This window comes from Crocuta crocuta, unplaced genomic scaffold (genome assembly GCF_008692635.1).
Source record: "Crocuta crocuta isolate KB4526 unplaced genomic scaffold, BGI_CrCroc_1.0 scaffold489, whole genome shotgun sequence".
Taxonomy (NCBI): Eukaryota; Metazoa; Chordata; class Mammalia; order Carnivora; family Hyaenidae; genus Crocuta; species Crocuta crocuta.
In genome coordinates, this window is record NW_027531874.1 from 653540 (window position 1) to 677684 (window position 24145).

At 36.6% G+C, this 24145-nt stretch overlaps 1 protein-coding gene across 8 annotated transcripts in view; it reads right to left on the bottom strand.

Annotated features, from left to right (window-relative positions):
- CNTN4 (contactin 4) overlaps positions 1–24145 on the bottom strand; it is a 902287-nt gene that overhangs the window by 500038 nt on the left and 378104 nt on the right. Inside the window, exon 1 of one of the 8 annotated variants that reach the window (XM_077772909.1) lies at positions 23461–23551. The exons of the other annotated variants lie outside the window; for them this stretch is intronic. The gene's annotated coding sequence lies outside the window, so the exon portion shown is untranslated. Of the gene's footprint in view, positions 1–23460; positions 23552–24145 lie in introns of those variants that run through there. 8 annotated transcript variants of the gene reach the window in all.

The window sequence follows — 24145 nt, forward strand, 5'->3', positions numbered from 1 at the left end:
TTTTTAACTTCTTTTTACACATTAGAAAACTGAGGAGCAGAGAAGTTAAGTAACTTTCTCTAGGTCATGTCCAAACACCAGAACATAGATCTAAAGTATGTAGTAGGATTCTAGAGCCAAACTCTTCAACATCATGTTCTATAACACCTATTTGCATGATATCAAATATGGCACTTCTGAGACAGAGAAGGAAGAGAGCTATTTTCACCGACCTAGAAAAAATGCTAGGCTTTGATATCTTAAAAATACATTCATTTAAAAATTTTCTGGGCTCAAACTCAGTGTACTACTTTGATATGACCTCACCCCAATGGGGTCAACCATTTTTATGATATGTATTTGAGAAAGCTAATTTAATACTTTCAGCATATGACATTGTTTTTCAAGCCAAGCTCTTTAAAAACAGTGAATTAAATAAAAATTGGTCTCAGCTTATGAAATCAAATATTACTAACAGTCATTGGGGAAGTACAATAATGATTTTAGCTTGTGAATCTGAGTCAGTCTAAAAGCAATAGGATTAGGCTTAAAAACAGGGATGAAGAAACATATTTAAGTTAACTTTCTACCCAGTTGAACTTTGTAGATTTGAAATTTACCCATATATCTATATAGATTTTAAAAGGTTTCCTGATACATAAATGTCACCTTTGACTTATAAGGCAGTAGAGGTAGATCTGAACTACTTCACCATATCTATTTATCTATCTATCTGAGAATCTTCTAGATAGTTTGCTATAGACTATAAAGTTTCAAGTACAAGCTGCTGGCACTCAGCTCTTTTGTCTAGTGCTTATCCTTGTGACACAGAAAATCCACTCCTTGTTCTTCTTTGTCACTGACAGCACATACAGTGGACTTGCATATACAGTGAAGAAGTATTCTATAACACAGTCTCAGTAAAGTGCAAGACTTCTTCATGCTACCAGGCTGTCAAATATCCTAGATGAGCCCTTTCTGAAGTAGGGTCCCCAGGATGTGCCATGTTGGAATGAACATCATTTCCAGTTAAAAGCAATATAAACTCAGTAGGTATAGGAAAAGCTCTTTAACTCACCCTCAACTGCCTTCATGTATCAGGAAGAGAGCTATTAAGAGAGATTCCTTCTTACCTAAAAATATATCTACATATACCACCTCACGCTGGTCAGACTGGCTAAAATGAACAAGTCAGGAGACTCTAGATGCTGGCAAGGATGTGGAAAAACGGGCACCCTCCTACACTGTTGGTGGGAATGTAAACTGGTACAGCCCCTCGGGAAAACAGTGTGGAGGTTCCTCAAAAAATTAACAATAGAACTCCCCTAGGACCCAGCAATAGCACTGCTAGGAATTTACCCAAGGGATACAGGAGTGCTGATGCAAAGGGGCACATGGACCCCAATGTTCATAGCAGCACTTTCAACAATAGCCAAATCATGGAAAGAGCCTAAATGTCCATCGACGGATGAATGGATCAAGAAGATGTGGTTTATCTATACGATGGAATACTACATGGCAGTGAGAAAGAATGAAATCTGGCCATGTGTAGCGACATGGATGGACCTTGTGGATGTTATGCTGAGCAAAATAAGTCTGGCAGAGAAGGACAGATACCATATGTTTGCATGTATAGGTGGATTAGGAAGAACTTAATTGAGGACCATGGGGGAAAGGAAGGGGAAATATAGCTGGGGAGTGGGAGGGAGGCAAACCATGAGAGTCTCGTGAATGCTGAGAACAAACTGAGGGCTAATGGGGGTGGGGGAGAGGGGAAGGGAGGTGATGGGCATGGAGGAGGGTACTTGTGGGGATGAGCACTGGGTGTTGTATAGAAACCAAGTTGACAATAAACTATTTAAAAAAAGAAACTGAAAAAATATATCTACATAATAAGACAAATCTTTTGTTTTCCAAATATTTCCTCTTACCTTCTGCTAATGGTCTTTCTCCCCTTTGTATTTCAGACCACTACTCCTCTCCTTAGCTCTTATAAGCTTCTGTTGCCTAAGTGGCTCTCGCAATTTCCATATCACTATAGATTACCCATAGGTACCCTATCAAATTTGATATTCTCTTGTTAATCTGTCTAATGTCACTTTGATTCTTAGTCCAGATAGAAGGACCTTGAAGGGTAGAGGAAAATTTTCCTCCCCAAGAAATGTCTGAATACCTCCTAGCAGTGAATGAGAAAAAAGAATGAAAACATGAAAATCTACTAATTAATTCAGTAAGGGAAAAGAAAAAGCCTATTATCCAAAAAAGGGTGGGGGGGTAATTCAATACTGGAATTTAGAAGTGAGGGGAACTACCAGGAAAAGACATATAATAGGAAATGGGAAAGGCAGAAATTACTGAATGAGAAAGCAGTAGCTTCGAGAAAGAACTTACCTTAGAATTAAAAGTGGTGGAATACATATCCAACTGTGAGAAAAGATATGCTATCAGCAATATTAACAAGGTTGCTCTCATTTTTGAAGTTCAAGATTGAAAGGTATCTTGGGCAACTAGTTCTTAGGAAATAACACTAAAAAATTATCTATAAATTTGACAGCTATTCTGATTCCAAATTATTCAATGGAAGAGAACCAGACAGGACATAAGAAAGATCCAACACTTGTTATCATTTAGATATTTAACAAATGAGGCAAGGCTTAGAGAGTTTACATTGCTTGCCAAGACAGAATAAGCTGAGATATGAAGATCTCCATCTTCCCAACACTATTTTTCATTTAAGGTATCGAAATCTGTAAACATATGTCCACACAATGACCTAGTCCTACCCCATCAAAATCCAAGTAAGTTTCTACAAGGAGATGACAACAAAAGAAAAGACAAAGTTTTTTTTTCCTCATTTAGTACCAGTCCTAAAGAGTAAAATGGCAGCTTTTAAAAGGCATTTCTAAGGTGAAAGGAGAGGGAACAAAAAGGAGGACAGTGTAATCAATTAAAACTTTAAAGGACATTCAGAAAAAAGTTGAAATAAAGCCAAGGCTCTCAGGTCACAGCCCTCAGCTGCACAACAGTGCCAAGGGACTTGTAATGACCAGATAGGAAACCAGAGTTCACATCAACAGAGCATGGCTAAGATCTCTATCCAACAGTTTCTTAGAGAAAGCACCAATCCCTAACACACCCACACTGCAGCTAGAAACAGATTCATTCTAAAAGAATGCCAAAACTGGAACAAATCTTAAAGCAATCCAAATGTCTCCATTTTCTGAGAAAGAAACCGAAATCCAGAACAGTTAATGTCACATGGCCAAGGTCAACAAAGAAAGTCAACAAGGGAAAGAGGTCTTAAAACCTGGAATTTTATACAATGATGATATAAACCGATTATCAAGGGCTGCTCTGATTTCTGCTATCCGGCCTTGTTAGTTTCTTCAGAACACTTGCAAGGCTATGAGTGCCAACTTTTTTTTTTTTTTTCAGAATATATAACCTTCGTTCCCATAGTTCTCTCCCACACATTGTGCATATTTGCATATTTGTGGAGTTATTAAGAAACAAACTTCAGGAGGATATGTATAGTTTTTCTATCAAAAGATAAACAGCTGATGAATATAATAATATAATATAATAATATGCAGACTGTTATAGTTGTTCTTTTTAAAAGGTGAACAAATTTTGTGTTGTGATAAATAATTACTCTGATTTCCACTAAAGTTTTTGTAAATTAAGTTTATGAGAGAATGATACACATTTATGCTTAGATACCTCTTCTAGTTACCTATGTACAATGTGAGTTTTACATTGTTGACTTTATAAAACTCCATGTCTTTTATTAGCCAATTTCTACTTTGAGTAACGTGATTTAAAAATACAGTTGCTAGGAATGACTCCTACTTTGATATACTCTTCCAAGTATGAAAATTTTACCTATATAAAGGATTTGTCCTTTCTACTTGCCATAAGACTTAGGAGAAACTATCCTACATTCTTCAGAAATACCAGCTTCTTTTAATTCTCCTAACACTAGAAACTGTAAGAACTACTGGCACAGAGTATTCTCAGTGTCTCTAAGAATAAATTTTGAGACAGAACTGAGAAGATGGACAGAAAGGAGTGTGGGGAGAGGGAGATAGTTTGGAGGTGGGTAATTGGAGAAAAATACTCCATAGTTCCAGACATGGGTAAAATTTGCCAAAGGTGTGGGTGAAGAGTATAAATGAAAATCACAAAAATAATATTTTTAATTTCTAATTCTACGTGGCATTCTGTATATATAGTCCATCACTACTAAAAATACAACTAAATGATACTGCTCAACCATTTTCTTCATTGCTTAGTTTACCTGTCATATTTAGCTCTGAATAGACATTTCAAACTTTTTTTTAAGTTCATTTATTTATTTTGAGACAGAGAATGAGGGAAGGAGGGGTAGAGAGAGAGAGAGGAGGACAGAGAACATGAAGTGGGCTCTTTGCCAACAGCAGAACTTGATGTGGGACTTGATCTCAGGAACAGCAAGATCATGACCTGAGCCAGTCAGACACTTAACCAACTGAGCTACCCAGGTGCCCCACATTTATAATCCTTTAAAAAGCTGGAGGTCAATATCAATTGTATTACAGACCATACATTAATTAGTAGTAGTATTTATTAAATGGAAGAACTTGGCCTCTCCAAAATGAAAAGCAAACAAAACATTAGTGACAAGATTCTGGAAACTGTAATCTAAAGCATCTTTCTCCCTTGTGTTCAGTAACTTTATAACAACTTACAGTATATAATAAAGACATAAAGAGGACACCTGGCTGGCACAGTTGAAAGAGCATGAAATTCTTGATCTCAGGGTCATGAGTTCAAGTCCCACATTGGGTGTAGAGATTACAAAAAAATAAAAACAATAAAAATAACAAAGACATGGCAATTAATTTGTATTTTAAGTAAAATAATTGGTTATTTGACTTTGAAGCATATTAAGTAAAGCTTACATCCATATATTTTACACACATATACAAATTTTAAAATGTTCATATTCAGTCAGCTGCTTTTTTCACATTATCTTTCAACATTCAGGTCAAGGAAGATAATTTTTGTGGAATTATCTTATCTTTATATTTTACGTTTGAAACACTAACATGTTTATGTCTTTCCGCTAACCTATTTTCAATTGGAAAAAGAAAAGCAGTCCCCATAGAATACTTGCAAAACAGCAAATACACAGGAGTGGTAATGAAATGCAATCCAAACAGCTTTCCAAGGTGCACACTGCATGAATAACATCACTATCCCCAGTGCATTGATTCAGCCTCCTCTCTAATAGGTGTTCTGATCTAGTCTCTCATATTCAGTGATTTAATCAGTCAAGATTTAATTCCAATATGGGCATGTCCTATGTCTTCTGACTTCAATTGGCCCTTTCAGGTCACGGATGAAAAAATACAAACTTGAGTCATTTTTGCATCTGCAACTTTTGGATTTTACAGTACGGTTGACAAAGCTCACTCACAGTTGCCTATCCTACAATGTAAGTATCTTGAGCCTCCAAAGGCTGATCTGAGATTCAACTGGATTTTTTTTCCTAAGGGCATACTAAACTATTTTGTACATATATATTTTTAAGTGTTTATTTTTGAGACACAGAGAGAGTGAGAACCAGGGAGGGGCAGAGAGAGAGGGTGACAGACGAGCTGAAGTGGGCTCTGGGCTGATAGCCAAGAACCTGATGCAGGACCCAGGCACCCATATATATTTTTTAAAAAATTATTTTTCGGGGCGCCTGAGTGGCTTAGTCGGTTAAGCGTCCGACTTTCGCTTAGGTCATGATCTCGCGGTTCGTGGGTTCGGGCCCCGCGTCGGGCTCTGTGCTGACTGCCAGCTCAGAGCCTGGAGCCTATTTCAGAGTCTGTATCTCCCTCTCTCTCTGACCCTCCCCTGTTCACGCTGTCTCTATCCTAGAAATAAATAAAAATATTAAAAAAATTATTTTTCTTAGTAATCTCTACACCCAATGTCGGGCTCAACTTCACAACCCCGAGATCAAGAGTAGCATGCTCTACCAACTAAGCCAGCCAGGAATCTCTTCCTAAATATTCAATTTTCATGTGTCCTTCTCCTAATAGGTTGAAGGGATGCATTCTTTGTTTTTATTTTTAAAGACAATATAACTTACTGTTCTGTATTCAGACCTTTATTCCTTATATGGTGTGTCACTAGAATTTGGAAAAGAGGGACTAAACATTTTGGAAATATTTTCTGGAGACTAAAATATTAGAAGGATGGATTATTTAGATAAGTAAAATATTCACTGAGAAGCATTTTTTATAGCTTTATACAGATTCTTTCTTTTAAAAATGCACTATTTTTCAGGATTGGTGAAGTTTAAACATATATTGGTTAAAAATCATCAGACCCATTAATGTCACTCCTAAGTATATGTCCACATAAACACTGTACATGAATGCTTATATGGGTATTAGTTATAACAGCCAAAAAACAAAAGGTTAACAACTTAAATGCCCATTATCTGAGGAATGAATAAATACGTGTGGCATATTATTATAATGGAAAATTGTTTGGCAATAAAAATAATGAAGTACTGATACATTCTTGAAATATCGATAAATATGGATAAACTCTGAAAACATGATGCTAAGAGAAAGAAGGCAGTTCACATATGAGATCATATATAAAATAATTCAATCTATATGAAATATCCAGATGAAGTAAGTCCTCAGAGATAAGAGGTAGATATGTGCTTCTCTAGGGTTGGGGGGTGGTTTAGGAGAAATAAAAGGGGCTGCTAACAGGTGCCTGGTATCTTTTGGAAATGATGTATATAATCTAAAATTGTTTGTGGTAATGGATACACAATTCTGAATATACTGAAAACACTGAAGGACTTTTTAAATGTGTTAATTATATTAAGAATGAATAACTCAATAAAGCTCTTTAATAAATATTTGCTTGAGAATTCTTTTTAATTTTCATCATCTTTTCAACAATGCCACAAATTCACAGTGGGTATTGCGATATTGCTATGAAAATCTTTAAAAAGAGGAAATGTGTGTGTGTGTGTGTATGTATGTATTTATTTATAAAAAGGATTGTTTTGATGAAAATTAAAGAAGGCCAGCATTCACCTTGATTTCTAAGTACCCAGATGACAATCTAAATATCCACCTATTTTCTGAGGATTCTGGGTAAAATAAAGCTAAAGAGATATAAGCTGTTCATAATAAATGCACTTCTTAGAAAGAATCTCTGTCCTGTTGTTTACTCTCTGTTCCCTTCCCGACTCTTCATCCTGACTCTGGATTTTATTACAGGGGGTAGGCTTTTGTAAGTTCAAAGCTAAGGTCATGTCCTTTCAGCTCAAATCCAGACTGGGGGCATAAATCTTTCAGAAAAGATCCTTCCACACTTACATCACAAAGACTCTGACACATGTCACAATGAAGCAACTTTCATTAAGTTACAGCAATAAATGTACTTTCATTTGATGGACTCTGAAAAATTGCTCTATCTTTCCCCATTCCCATGACAGCTGTCATCATGTCACAAAATGGAGAAAAGTTTAAAAAAGAAAGGACTCTCACGTCCCCAACAGTTGTCATGACTAGCAGCAACATAATATGCAATGTTACCAAGGGGAAATAAACACTGTATAGGAAACTAGAGCATGCATATATTAGAAAAGCCACATTTCACTTTCATAAACTACAAGATAAAAGAGAAACAAACAAACAAGAGCATCGTTCATAATACTTCAGAATATTCCATATGGAGCTTATCTGTCCTATCTCTAGTATAAATCTCAATTCCTCTAATTCTGGAGAGAGCACTTCTCCTAGTTACAAATTAAAAATTTTTTTACTTCACATGTCTTTAAATAACTAACCACAAGACTTGGGTGTCAGGGGAAGATCGGCCAGATCAGTTTAGGACAGAAGGCAAAAGATTGAGGGGATAAAGCAGTGAAATTTAAAATGATACACCAACTTTTAACTTGACAGCCTGATAGAATTGTTGATCTACTGTATTCCCTTTTTAGATTTCAAATAACAATACAGTCAGAAAAAGGTTTTTTAAAAAGATGCCCAAGAAAGAGTTCCTTATAAAATTCAATGTGTGAACAAGGAATTCAGACTGGTCTTTGCTTTTTATTTCTCCAATGTAATTCAGATCCCCAACATGAACATCATCTCAGAACTAATTATAAATACAGAATCACAAGCCTCATTGCTGTCCTACTGAATCAGAATCTGTTAATGTTTGAGAAGCACTGTTGACCATACTCCCACCAGTGACATCATCTACTATTTGAACTTGTGGACCACTGAAATAATGTATTTATTACTAATAGCTATTAAGTAACATTAACACAAGAAAAGAAATGTAATACAACAAAATACAAACTGTATTGGTAAATTAATTAAAATTTCAACATATCAGATTTCTCATGTGAGAGCTTTGCTAAAGCCTTCATATTGATGTCAGGTTAAGATATTCTAAATCAATTGATATTTAAGACTGCATCATTTGTTAGCATCTCTGTGGGAAATGCAACAACCCTGTTAATACTGAGTATAGATCTTTAACATTAAAATAGTGTATCAATTTAATGCTGAGGGATGTTGTAACTCTGCATAAGAAGGTGATGTTGCTACAAACTGATGGTTACCAGAGGAGTCGTGAGTAGGAGGGTGGGTGAAGTAGGTGAAGGGGCTCAAGATTACACTTATCATGATGAGCACTAAGTAATGTACAGAATGACTGAATCACTATATTGCAGAGCTGAAACTAATTTCTAACATTGTATGTTAACTATATTGGAATTCTTTTAAATACAAGGCAAAATTAGGTAATCATTAAAAAAAACAAGTGATATTTCTAGACTACGAAAGGCAAAGAGCTTCTCTTGTGATGATAGTTAAGGTGATGCACTTTGAACTAGTGAGTATATATAATAGCTGCTTTGGCAAACCACTTGCTTACCAAATCCAGTTATGTTAATAGATGATTTGCTTGCCCATTAACAGTGAAGTAAACCTTTGAGTGCTCTGTGTTTACCTGAGGGAATGAAGTTGGAAAGCAAGAGAGACTGAAGGCTCTGAACATTAACAATCATCCCTCTCAATGTTTCCTGGGAGGGGGTCAGGACCACTTTACCAAAGCTCACAACCAAACTCTCTGCAGTAAAAAGCATTACCACTTTTATGCCTCTAAAAACATGACATCAGATGCCCACACAATCACCTCAGAGTTCTCACACCTCAGAAATTAAGGGAAAAAATGGCAAAACTGTCATCCACTCAGTAAACACCTCTATCTGGCTACTTCGAAACATAGGTAAGCTCCTGTGTTACCCAAAGGGAACTCAGAAGGGAGAGAAAAGTCAATAGCTTTTGGGGGAAAATTACAAGGCAGACAGACACTATAATTTTAGTACCAATTTTCTTTTTACACATTGAAATGAAAGAGTGTACTAAGAGCCCCTTTCCACTTAGTTCCTATAATATTTACTTCCAAATTATTATCTTTAATACTAACAGCACTTGGCAGTTATAAAACACCTTGTTTCAAAAAGTTCAAAATGTTTCCTCACATATGAATTCAACTCTAGTTAAGAACACAATTTACCCAAGGGATACAGAAATGCTGATGCATAGGAGCACATGTACCCCAATGTTCATAGCAGCACTCTCCACAATAGCTAAAACATGGAAAGAGCCTAAGTGTCCATCAACAGATGAATGGATCNAACCCAGGAAGGGATGGTTATACCCATATCTAGGGTATAAGCAAGGTTATAAATAGGTTTCAAAATGGAAAGGAAAACACCTCTGAGTGACCTGTTGGGTAGGTAGAGGTCCAGGTTTTTTCATAGAAGAAAAAGAAGGGGAGGGCTGCCTTGGAAAACTGGTGGTTTAATCACGAAAACCTAGTCATAAACAAACAAACAAACAAGCAAACAAGCAAACAAAATCAGTTATTTTAGGCCAACATAATTCTGGGTCCACAAAAGTATCTGGAAAATTGTTTTGTTTTTATCTCCTTTATTTGGTCTACAAAGGATCAACTTAAAGACCACAGGACTTTTAGCTGGAGAAAAGAGCCAATGGAGCTAAAGGAAGCAGGGGAGATGGAAAGACAGCAAAGCTGCTCTAGACCCCAGAGCGGCCTACAGAACGTGCCCTCTCTTCTTCACAGATATTTGCCCAATTAAAATGCATTTAGTTTGATAAGGGCAAATTTTTTTGGTTGTTTTGTTTACCGCTGTATCCCTACATCCTAGAAGAGGGTTAGATAAATGGTTGACATTTAGTAAATAATTTTTAACTGAATGAATGGATATAGGCCAGCAGTAGTGAAGGTGGGTCCAACCTGCTACTACTGTTTGCTGCACAGGTCTACAAGGAAGAAAACTAAGCCTACACATCATAGCACATGCTACTTGCTCCTTTACTGATACAACTTCTAAAGTACTTTGTGTAAAACTAAACAGCATATAGGCTGTGTCTTGGAGTCAAAACAATAAAAAATGAGACCTTCTTCTTTTCTTCCTTCAAATATGATGAAAACACCAGCAGAATTCCTGTTCTTGCTTGATTAGATACATGCTTAGTGAGACTCTATAGAAAATTAAATTTGAAAAAAATCAAAAAAGAAAGGAAGGAAAGGAAAGGGCGCCTGGGTGGCTCAGTCAGTTAACCATCTGACTCTTGGTTTTGGCTCAGGTTATGATCTCGCAGTTCATGGGTTCGAGCCCTGCTCGGGCTCTGCTCTGAAAGTGTGGAGCATGCTTGTGATTCTCTTTCTCCCACTCTCTCTGCCCCTCCCCTGCTCACTTGTGCTCTCTCTCTCAAAATAAATAAATAACCTTAAGAAATGAAAAAAAAATAATCAATTTATTCCTTTTAAATTAGTGTAAATTATGTTTGGCAACGTTAGTGCCCAATTCAAATAAAAATACAAGTTAGTAAAACCAATAAATCTAATTGTAGTATACTAAACCAAATTACTCAGGTATAGCAAAACATTTATATATTGAATTCTGAGTGATTTACTCATCCTTTTACCTGTAAAACCAGGAGTTCTTTTTTAAATATATTTTTTCAATGTTTATTTATTTTTGACAGAGAGAAAGAGAGAGAGAGACAGAGACAGAGCACAAGCAGGGGAGGGGCAGAGAGAGGGAGACACAGAATCTGAAAGGCTCAAAGCTCTGAGCTGTCAGCACAGAGCCAGACGCAGGGCCTGAATCCACGAACCATGAGAACATGACCTGAGCCAAAGTCAGACACTTAACCCAGGCTCCCCAAATGGAAGTTCTTAAATCCACCCCCTACAGACTGACAATTCATGAGGCTTCATAGAGATTAAAACAAGCTTTATATAAATGAGAATGTACTTTGCTCCACTCTCTCCTTAAGTTTCTCCCTAAAAGTACACAGCATATATTGCTAAATGCACTTTTCACCTTTTAGGGAGATTACATGCCACCTCATGTTGTAAAAGCCCATTTTCTTCCCCATCAGTGAGTAGTCTTTCAAATAGCTTATAATAAATGATGTAAACAGGATGGGTATGGATTTGATATATGTGTTTTGGCTTCAAACATTTCAAAAATAAATAGTACTATTTAAAATTTGTGACATGTGATAACACTGGGCCAGTCCTATATAATGATAGCATACGCATTTTAGCTTCAAACATTTAAAAAGATAAATAGTGATATTTAAAATTTGTGACATATGGCAACACTGGGCCCATAATTATAAATAACAATGGCATTTAGGAGAGACATTTAGGTGCTAGTCTGAAATGACCTGGTAGGGTCCCTGTTTTCTGATACCTGGTCTCCTTCACTCATTCATGTTTTCAATCTGGCTTCTCCAGGCCTTTACTTTTGAATTCTCTGGCTCTCAGAGTTCTAACATCATTAAATGTGCATAAAATCTTAAGAAAAACTCAACAGTGAGTCTCTTGTCAGGGAAAGAGCACCATATGGGGCTCTGGAAACACCAGGCTCCATTCCTAGTCATACTACTAGACAGTCATTCTATCTTGGGTAAGCCTCCAAGACCAGTAGAATAGAGTCAGTCGAGACAATCCATAGATAACTTCCAGACCAGAAATTCCATGATTTCATGTCCCTGTCTCCTTGGTTTGCTAGGCTGACCATTCTTGAATGCACATAAAAAAACCTACAATAGTGTCACTTGCATAAGACAAGTCCTGTTACATTCAAGAATGAGTTCTAAAACTGCTTATCAAAAACAAAGTTAATACCTTAGCCTTGTCCTAAGCAATTGTATTTGTAAAATAATTTATTTTATTTACTAGTTACATAGCATTTACCTAAAGTAATCACATATTCCACCAGAAGTATTGTTGCATACTTTGGGAAAAACTCCCATGTGAAGTGTAAAGTTTATTAAAAGAGTTATTTTAGACTACTTGTCAGAGCCTTAGCCATACTTTTAAACATGTTCCAGTCTCTACCTTCCAGATTACTTTGAGATTGAAAACTGCTATATACAAACTCAAAAATGTTTCTCAGGTGAAATATTTCACTCTATCACTTTACATAAACGTCCTGAGTATCATTCACATAGTATAAAAATGATTTGGAAAAAATCATCACTATAACCAATGTTATCATTCAACCATGGTTCTTGATGAATGCAGAGATTCACAAAGATTTTAGCTTAGACACACACACACACACACACACACACACACACACACACACCAGTTAGCCTGAGAAACTGTTTTTCTCCAGTAATTTCAGTAAGATGGTTTAAAAGTAAAGTTATTTTTAAAGTTTCATATGTCTTATATGTACTCACATGCTGCAAAAGGTACTTTCAACAAGAAATATAATACTACAAGAGAGGTTAACAACAGCAATCAACTGAATACCCTTGTGGATTCCTGCAGAGAGAGGTAGAGGGTGGACTCAAGGGAAGAAAAGTGTCAGTCTAAATTTACTACTCTTCTTCTCTTTGAGAACACAGCCAGACAGCTGGATGGGAGTTAGAGGCATACACCTTAAATTACCAGATTCACACTTAACACACACATCATAAAGATGCGAGAGACCACGCTTGAACACATGATTTGTTCTTTTCTGGGAGATAGTGGTTGTTTCCCTCTCTAGCATCAAATGTGATGCCTATGTGTGAGCAACTCTCCCAGTCTGAAAGATGCACAAATGCATTTAATTCTAAGCAGCTTGGAAGTGAAGTTCTTGCAAATGACCATGTGAAATGAGTGACATGACTCATTTAAAGGGTCATGTCCAGAAGATAAGGGTATTTATCTGAATGTTGGGAAAACCTAAACATTTTACTTTCAGTATGATGCTCAGTAGAAGAAAAGTAAAGTCAAATGATTTCAACAAGTCATTCATTATTGTGAAGTAGCACACCCTACAGTAAAAACTTTACATTTATGTGCTGAGCCACCAAAGGGATTTAATAAAACCGACCTTCTGGGATTCAGGCATCTACCACACATCCTGAGATGATTTTGTGTAACACAGATCAATGGTATTGCAGGTGTGTTTTGGGATGGGGAGATCATAAACACGGACATTGGGAGAAAGATGAAGGAAATTCACTAGCAACTATACAAATAGCTACACAATTTGCATATATACACTTATGTACCAACATCTGCCATACTAAACAGAATATCCACATATAGTTCTCCAAAAATCTTCATTAAAATAAGACAGTCCTCTGGTAGCATAATACCTACTTCATTTAAGATCATTATATTTCTAAAGCTTGCTGGGCCAGTACATTAAAAAGCTAAAAGCATTGCTTTTTCCCTCCTATCTCTTCATTGATTTAAATTTCTTAAGCATCTGCACAGTAACTTAACAATACTTATGCGGACAATTTTGGAATTAGTCCCAGTGTCTTCAAACTCGGTAGGTTTCACTCACTCTTAGGATTTTCCTTTAGAGGAAAGCCATGTCTCTTTCAACTAAATACACTCATTCCTCTACTTTCCTATTTACATTTTTTTTTCCAGAGCACTCAAATTTCTATCCCTTGATATAGGGTTTCCTTCTGGCAAGACTTAAATCTGTCTCCTTTAGTCCCCTTTGCCAACCGCCTGGCACAGGCAGCTTCTCTAAATTCTGTCATATCCTCAGAATCTGTAGCTCTGCATTTTATCTCTAACCATAGAAATACTTTATTCATTTGTAGTTCTTTCTGAATAGCCCCTCTCCGTATTAAATCATCCTGTTCCTTCCTTGAAACAACAGAGAAATTTCATGCTAATATGCAGAAGCACTCTTACTCCTACTCTGGAAGATAGGTAAAGACATGTGAAACCATGTACAAAACCCAGAGCCATGTCCAAATCCGATTTACAACTCTACCTTTTAAACTACACAATAAAACAGTCTGATAAACCACTGGAGCTATTAACTAAGTGATATTGAATTGAACATCTCAAGTCATCAGAAGCTCAGGTTTAAAAACCAAAAGCAGTACGCTTGGATCTGCCTGGTAACTTTATAATCAAGGGTTTGAAAGTCACAAATTTTCAAACATATCAGTCACCCTTATATTTTTTGCATAGAAATAGTCCATAAGTACAAATCATTTTGGTCATGGAAGGATGCACAACTATAAAACAGAGGAATTGTTTCACATTACTGATTCTACTTACCACAAGGCCTGCTGCCTCAAAAGCCAGGATATCTACCCAATATTATGAGATTTGGAAAATTAATTTTATACTCTGCATGGATCACATCAAATACAGTCTACAGGTTCAATAAGGAGCAACATTCATATTCAAACTTGAGAATAGTAAGCCACATATACTGGGATTTCCTAATGCTAAATTTGAGAGAAAAATTAATATTCCAACTTACATTTAAAAGCTGTCATAACACTACTCTGCTCTGGAATAAGAAGTGGAGCCAATCCAAGCTATTAGTGTCATCAAATGGGCACTTAGCCATCCAACTTCAAGTACACTAGTTGTTAAAAATACATATAAATATTGTCCACTGTTAAGAGGAATATTAGTCTGTAATTATTTTGTTCCATTTCAGCTATCCATCTAATGTGTATTTTAAGTTCATTTCACAGTGAAATAATGAAAGAAAAAAAATACTGCCATCCTTGAAGCTGAATTTTAGAATTGATATTTGTAGTACTTCTCATATTTGTAGTAACGATACACAAAGGAAATTTACTCAAAATTTGGTTTGAACACACCAAGAAGCCCCACAATCATTAGTGGCGAGTTTAGTAACTACACAGATTGTTGTTTTTAACTGAGAGTCTTACTAGCAATAAACAGTCTGAGTTTACAGAAAAAGTATCATCAAGAAAATTTTGCATGATTTTTTTTATGAGTTAAATTCCACAAAGTTGCTCACTTGATTATGTTGTTATTCATATGCAGCTGTTCCTTAAACAACTGCATGTTTTGAAATGCATGGATACCTTGATATGTGTTTTTATTTTCTTTTACAAATAGCATATAGTGCTATGAATGTATTTTCTCTTCCTTATGATTTTCTTAAAAACATATTATTTTCTCTAGCTTATTTATTGTAAAGTATAATACAATAAATACAATAAAATATAATATATACTTTAAAGTATAAGGCTTCTGGTCAACAGCAAGCTTTTAGTAGTTAAGTTTTTGGGGTGTCAAAAGTTATATGCAGATTTTTGACTTTGCAGAAGATCAGAACCTCTAATACCTGGGTTGTTAAAGGGTCAACTCTATTTCTTAATGAAATCATTTATGGCTTTTCTTTTCCATGATGTTAAACAAGACTCATTTCTTCTGGGAAAAATGAAATCCTTCAGTTTATCTCTTTTATTTCTTTTGTTTCTTAAATCAAGCTCTTTAGTATCCTGCTACATCAAACTGTACCTTAATTGTAAAAAAATTTGTTTTATTTTTAAATTAAATGGTGTTAGCTTAATACATTTGGATAAATCCTGTTTGATCACCTTCAATTTAGAATATAAGATAAATTATTCTCTTACTTTAGAAACTAATATGGGCAATCTATACACACATAGATACACATCTGTAACCTTCAGGTCCCTTCTGCACACACATGCCTAGGAGTAAGTAACTGTTAATACATAGCAGAGCAGGACATTATCTTACACCGTATACCTTGATGATCTCATAAGAGTAGATGGCAAATGAACAGGTCAGTCACAAGAACAGATATTCCCAGCTTTGTTTCTGTTTGATTTTAGGACAACTCACTACTAAAAAATGGGGAGAGGGGAACTGGAACAGAGTGGAAAGGCAGGGAGTAGGGCTAGAGTGAAAGAAGAAGGAAGAAAGGAAGAAAAGGAATAAGGAAAGGAGAGGAGAAGAGCGAAGAGAAAGGAAGAAAAGAAAGAATCCCAGTAACATTTTCCTTCTGATGACCATGATATCACATTTCACTCAGTCCCTGGGCAACTTGAAGGGTTTTCCAGGAGTGAGTGAGAGATTAGCATGAAGTGCCATGAGATCATAGACTTACCTAACCTACAAAGTCATTCTAAACATCAGACCTCATTTTACAAGGGAATACTGAGGCACAGAGAGGTAAAGTGGCTTATCAGAGCTGGCACAGCAATTTGAAAAAACTTAACTGAAGCTTCAACTGTTATTATTATTGATAATCCATTGAGTGTATACTTTGACAATGCAGAGTGGTCAAGGCTTAACATTTAAAATCAGCCAAAATTTTCAGGGTGATTAAATTCAGCTTCTGTTCCATCATACTCGCTTTGAAGTTGCTGTAGAGGGAGTTTACAGAGGCCCCTTCCGCACCTCACATTTGCTGACCCACCCAGTCAGGGAGGGCTGGAGGGCAGTTTGTGTGCAAGCAGGATCTGCTTACAAGGGAGCTGAGGATGTTATGAAGTTGTCTTTGTGCTTAGCCCTGCCTCTCTGGGGACAGACAAAACATTTGCCAAGGGCCCAAAGCACACACTGCCAGGGGCTTTACTCCCTACTGATGTATCCCTTGTCAGGATTCCTTCCATTTTGTTCAACATCAGCACCCTCTCGATACTGAGGGGTTATTGTAGTCAGAGCAGCACAGAAACCATCTACCAGGGTGTTGGGTAGATTTGCATGCATGCAAACATATAGAGATAGATTATCTTTACATATAAAATGCAAGATTTTTTCCCCTTTATTATCTTTCATAACACTTTACATTTAGTTTTTTTTTGTTTTTTGTTTTTTTTAAATGTTTTATTTATTTCTAGGAGAGAGAGAGACAGCATGAGCAGGGGAGGGTCAGAGAGAGAGGGAGTGACAGACTCTGAAACAGGCTCCAGGCTTTGAGCTGGCAGTCAGCACAGAGCCCGACGCGGGGCTCGAACCCACAAACCGTGAGATCATGACCTGAGCGAAAGTCGGACGCTTAACCGACTAAGCCACCCGGGTGCCCCAACATTTATTTTGAAGACCAAGCGAATCACCAGGGCTTTAAAAGCACTTCTTACAAGGTACATGTGACCTCCATCAGGCTTCCCCATCTGTCAAGTGACCAGACCCTAAACTAACCCCTAGAGCATCCAATTCCTTAAGCACAACTGGGGAAAGAGTGTCCTAATTTTTAGTAAATAATCAAGACATTTATAAAGTAATCACACTATAAATCTTGCAAATACCTCTTACAGCTTTGTAGTGACAAGTCATAAAAATGTTTAACATCATAGGACATGAAATTTCTAAATGCTTGAATGGAAATTTAAAATCAAACTTAACTACTTCAGTAAAATACTTCCCCTAAAAATGGGAAAAATTCCTACTATACAAAAAAAAAAAAAAAGAATTCAGGACTTCCTTTTCTCATCATTTTAAACAAGGTAATATCTCTGCAAGATCATATACTTGCACTAGTTAGAAAAACTAACTTCCCTCCAAATCTGGCTGAGGCTTCCTCAGTAACCATACTTAAAAGTCAGCTTGGTTTTGGGAGAAGGCTTGAGGTCATTCTTTTGTTTAGGGGAAATGTGACCATCAAAACCACTTGACTGCATTTCCTATTTCAATGTTTGACATCCTTAAACACACTTGCTTTTTTCCAGAAAACAGACTTCTCTGCAAGGACAGCCCTGGGACTGTTCGCTACCCAGAGGTAACAGAGCCATTCGCCTTTTGCTCGATCCTGCCAGAGGTTAAGCATTCTTTATTAGCCTGTTACCTTTTCCCTCCAAACCTCAAGCCCTGAAAATGTCTGTGCTCATGTAGACAACCATCTATTTTGAGCCTTCTCTCTCTTGCATCGTTCCTATCAACCAAATCTAATGAGAACATCCTCTGTCCCCACCGGTGAGACACTTTCATACTTCACAGCCTGTGGTTTTTCTCTGCTTTGGGACTTACTGCCTATTCACAAAATTGTATTTTCACTCTGGATATTATGGGATCCTCTAGCTCCATGGTCTCAAGCTCATTGAGGGCACTTTGATTCCCCTTTTCAGGTATGAATGATTTCAAGTTCATTTTGGTCCAACATCAGCTCTGGCCATTGGTTCAAACAATTCAAGCCTCTTATATTTAAATTCTATTCTTGCAACAGCTCAATGGTTATCTATGTTCAATCCAGGAAGAAAAGTGTGATTTATACTTAGGTTAGGGAAACCCAGACAAAAAAATATCCACATATCCCTTTCCATAGTGATAACAATCTTTAATTTCACTAAGCCATTGATGATTGGAGAGATACTATGCAAACATTATCACCAATATTAATTTCTAATATCATTTTTATGATCAATTCATTTTGCATGGATAACAAATATTAACTTGATAGACTGCATTTGGAGACACATAAAAGATAAATGCGCTAAGATTTAAAATGATTTTTTTTGGCTTTTTAAAATTAACATTACTTCATAAAAAGTGGCACATTCAAACACAAAACAGAGCTAAAAAATAGACTCTTATATGGAAACATGGACTTTAAGCATGAAAAAGGAGATATACAGTTTATATTTGCAAATATTCCTAATACTCCCACCCCCACCCTTGGCAAAGTTTCTAAACAGCATGCAACTGAAAAACAAGAGAAACTTTCCAGTTTCTACCTTTTTTAGTGGCAGCAGACAGCCACAAAATAAACTATCTTAAACAAATTCTGCAAATACTGACACAAGCTTCTTTTATACAGAAGTGCATGTAAGATGACCTCTTTACATACCCATTACTTTTACTTACATTTTTCCTGCAATGGCCAGAGATACAGAAGCAGATAAACATACGGTCTAACCATCCTGAGCACAACAGACAACGTGCCCATGCTTCTGAATCAAAAACAGTTGAAACCAATAATTTTTAATTTCTATAAAAGCATTCTGAAAGGTTTCTTATTTTCCTGTATGAATCAATTATAAAAGAGATCTGACAGAAACAGCAAGCTCTAAACAGATTACACTGTCTCACCAGCTTGATTCAACAAAGAGCGAAGCAACAGCAAATCAAATGCAGCTTGCAAAGTCACATTCACATGAAGCTGTAGGGAGAAAGAGGGGGGAAAAAGCCTGATACTTACAGACTGTAAAGTAAAATGTCCCAGTTTCGCTTTACATGTTACAGCAAATCAAACAGAGATTTCAGCTCTCAGCAAGTCCCTGCTTCCACTACACTGATCATCCACGCAGAACAGGCCCTTATGGATTGCTTAGGCAGCTGGGAGATAATGGGACCATATTCTCAGCTGGGACTAGAGATGTTGAACTGCTCTCCGCTGCGTGCTGCGTGGCTCTCAGCCAGCATTAATCAAGGAGGACCCAGCTTCGTGGCTGTGTTCCCCAAAGGATCGACGTAATTAGCGCATGAATCAAAGAAGCACACTGGGAGAATCACACACATCTCTAACTGGCTCTGCTCACATTGAACCTGATTAGGAAATCAAGTTGGTTCCCGGATCAAATGTGTTCAACCTTTCAAAAACAGAGAGACTCACACAGCTGTTTATAGATTTCAAGGGAGGGGTAGAGATTAAGGTTTCCTTCCCAATGGGCAATTTATGTAATTCCTCAACTATAGAACATAATTACACTGGTTGTTTGGTACATATGGTGGATTTGCCCTGTGATTTGGTTTGTCTGTTAGGGTTTTTTTGCTGTTCTCAGGAAGGTTACAGGCTGCAGCCTCATTTCCCCTATGGATTTTACGAGACATGCATTTGTATATCCTTTGCAGGTTTAGACTTTGGGGAGACTAGCTGAACGAAAACTGGTCTCTGTGGGAGTATTTTATGTCCCCAAAGATATGCTTCTTCTTGAGGACTGGAAGTCCAGAGTGTTCAAAGCAGAGAGTTTGGCATGGTATTTGGGACACCAAGCATCCTAAAACTAACTGTGATGTTGACTGTGCTTACATAACTGAAAAAATGCTCTTCACTACCCATCCACATGGTGATGCAGTCAAGAGTTGCAGAATCATAGCCTGTGGACAGTCTTGGTTTGGCAAAACAGAGATTTTAGTATTTGAATGTGAATATTTTTAAACAGACCATTTTACCAAATGGTGCCCCTCCAATTTTGCCCATATAGGCTACCCGATAGCCCCTGAAAATATTTGTTTATGTAAATTTGACTTTAGTTAAGCAAATCTGAGTCAGGGATGTAAAATACTCCAAGTGAGAAAAAGGAAACTCATCTCTTGTGTTACTCATTGAAAGGCAGTGATCAAGGCACCCATGTGGTGATTTAAAGTTCTACACCACAAAGCAGCTAGTAGCTAGTAAGTCCTTGTGGATAAGGAGGCAAGGGGAATTTAGGGAACGAGAAAATTCAAGTTCTAATTCTGACCTTGCTATAAAAATCAGGTGTTCTACAGTAGGACACTGTGCCTTTCTGAGCCTTAGTTTTCTTATCTGTAAAATACGGCCTTGGTCCAGACTTCTGAGGGCTCTCACAGATATGACTTCTATTTGTTCTAAGAGCTAGAAAGCAGACCTCCATTAATTTATACTTCTAACAGCAACCAGAGTAATAGGAATAAAAGTACACTTAAAAAAAAAAACTACTCCAAATTTAGGGAACCCTGTTACTTTGAGGGTCTCGTGATCGATTGGCTTATTAGCCAATTTTAGAGAGCTATTTTAGAGAACTGGAGGCATCATGATCATGTGGTGTGGGTAAATTATAAATGTGTGAAATAAAAAAAAGACTGATGAGGCAGAAAATAATTTTATCTAATCCTACATTAATGATGTCTACCTGACAATAAAACTGAATGAAGAGCCAAAAGTTCAGGTAAATGTTTGCATTCATGAGCCAATTGCCAGAGTACCACAGTTCACAGGGAAAGAATCTTTGTATATTTAACTGGATAATTCCATCTTTCTTATGCTTCTACTATTCAAAGATGAAGAAAGGTAGGGCTTCTCACATTATCAGTTACCTTATGTTTTGTGGGAAAATGGGTAATCAACAAGGTCGAAAAAACCTCAAATTATCTTAGGGTTTTGGTACTGGCCTTGGGGAATAAAGGAAAAATTGACACTTTAATGATCCTTCACTCAATAATCAGAAAAGTAGCTCAGTCAAAGGACACAAGATCTCATATAAAATCGTCCTGCCAGACCTTTCCATATCCGTTTCCAACTCAGTTATTCCAAACCAGATACAAGCCCTCAAATGATTTCTTATCAATAGTTATTAGCAATAAAACAAAGTAGAAGATGATGAATCAGTGTAATTAAACTTTTCAAAAATTTCAGTTAACTTTTGAGTAATTTTGTGTTGGTTAAAAATGTTTTGTTGTATTTTCAATCCAATTTTTCTAAGATAACCTTCTTTGGGTTTTGCTGCAATTTGGCACAAGATGTAAAATGACTGGCATATATTTCATGTCTGTTATTTTTATCTGGCTAATTATTACTGAGACTTTAACGCATATACTTCATGTAGATCATGTGAGGTGCTGACAAAAATAGGTTAATTAAATAGCAATTGTGCATCTCAGTCATATTAGCAAACATATTGCTGAAGTAAATGAAAAAAGGAGCAAATTAAAATACTAAAGTGTTTATTCAGTGTTAGAGTCAAAATAAATAGTATAATTGGTTTTAAGTTCTATTCAGTCCGTGTTTGGCTGGTAATTACTTTTGATTCATCTTTGATTATTATATGTGATAGATTCACTTTGACATCATGTGATTTGCACTTGTTTCTAATGGTAGGTGATAATCATTAACTAAAGATTTCTAACTTCCATCAATTCTTCATACATTTCTCCCCTGAGACATACCATATAAAATATGAAGTGGTTTATAATAAATGCCTAAATCTGAGAAATGTCTGATTTTTTTTTTCTTTAAGGTCAAAGCCAACATTAATGTCAAAATAAATATAGCAAAGAGGAAGAGAAAAAGAAAAATTATTAGCACCTACAAACAAAAGAAATTGTCTTCACAAAGACAGTATAACCTGATATATTACCTCAGAATCTATTTCAGAAGCCAAAATATATACAGAGATTGTTTTAGACTTTGCATAGAAATTGCAAGAAAATGCATCTCTTTGGGACTCTGAGGAGTCTGCAATTTTAACACACTCTTGTCAAGGCTAATAAGAACCTGGGGAATGGGGCTCCTGAGGTCTCTTTCTGGCCATAAATACAAGATTCAGCAAGTTAAATACAGCTCTGAGCCTCAGCAAATCTAGGGGCAAAATGAAAGTTATGGCAATAATTTCCCAACAGGTTGAAACTTAATCAATATTTTTTAATGTTTTGAAATCTAGAGCAGTAAGTCACCTGATGTGCATACAACTGCTCATTGTTTCTTCTAGAAAGTGTTCCTATTTCCTATTCCTTGCCTCTCTTACTAAAAGTCAGAGTCAAAAGCTAAGACAACTGTGACATTTCTCCAGCTGAGAACCAAATTTCAAAGCAATGAATGGTTCAGAAATCACTGCCCAGGGCACCCACTGGAATGACAATCTAAGCAGCTTGACTGGACTTTCTTTTCCAATCAAAAGCAAAGGAGCCAATAATAAAATAATTGAGAAGCAAGAAAAAGTATGGATTCACACAAGAAAGTCTGTGAACTTATTTGTTTTCCAAGAAGTAATCAGATTCGTGTAATAATGACCCAAAGAGACCAGAGTCACAAAATTAAAATAGTCTATGGAAGAAAAACTGCTCATTTTGAATATTATGTCACAATGACATCAAATTGACCTACAAACTAAATTAAAAATGTACTATGCCTCAATATTCATCTATTGCCAACTGCCCAGATATTTGGAGTGACCATTAGCAAATAAGTGCATGTGCATGCACTTATTTAAGGTGTGCATTCATTTAAAGTGTGCATGTCCATGTCTATATACGTGAAGAGAGATGGAGAGAGCAAGAGAGAGAGGGAGGGACAAATTGTAGAAAAAAGGTTTTGTAAGTAGCACTTCTCATTTACTTTCTGGGGTAGAACAGATTTATCCTTATTCGACTGGCTAAAGATCACATACACATTTTCTTATCATCTAAAGAGAAAAAAAAATGTTTTACTCAGAAGATCCTGATTTTCCTTCTAAAAAAGACAGAACGCTTTCCAAGCTGGTTTTTAACTCTCACAACTGAGGGGGTCTGTGGGTGCTACTGGCATCTAGTGGGTAGAGGTCAGGGATGCTACCATTGAGCCTATAATGCACAGGACAGCACACCAACCCTGCAAAAAAAAAAAAAAATGATATGACCCAATATGTCAATAATGCCACATTTGAGAAACCCTGACCTTAGGGAAGCATATGGGATCCTCAAAGTTAGAACTGCTAGGAATTCATTGCTGAGATTAAAAACCAGCCAAGTTTAAATGGTGTTGTCTAAATATAGCAGTAGTAGCAATACGAAGCACTATTTTGCCTGGGAAGTCACTAGACTTTTCAATATGCTTTCACAAAAGTTACCACATTCAGTACAATAAGCTAGTTCAAAGACCGACAAAGTTCTGTAATTTTAAGTCTATCAGTGCAAACAAGCAGAGCCTTAGAACAAACGGCTAGTGGCATGATCACTAAGTAAAAAACTCAAATCCTAGCAAGTACCCATTATGGCCCTCTCCTCCCTGTCTTGCTTTTCACAAAACCGAACAAAACATATAAAAATGAATCTCAATTCATTATCTGTTACCCTCTCCCACCAGACCCTGCCACAGAAAGCAAAGGGGACAGCTCTTTCACAAGTTGAGTTCCAT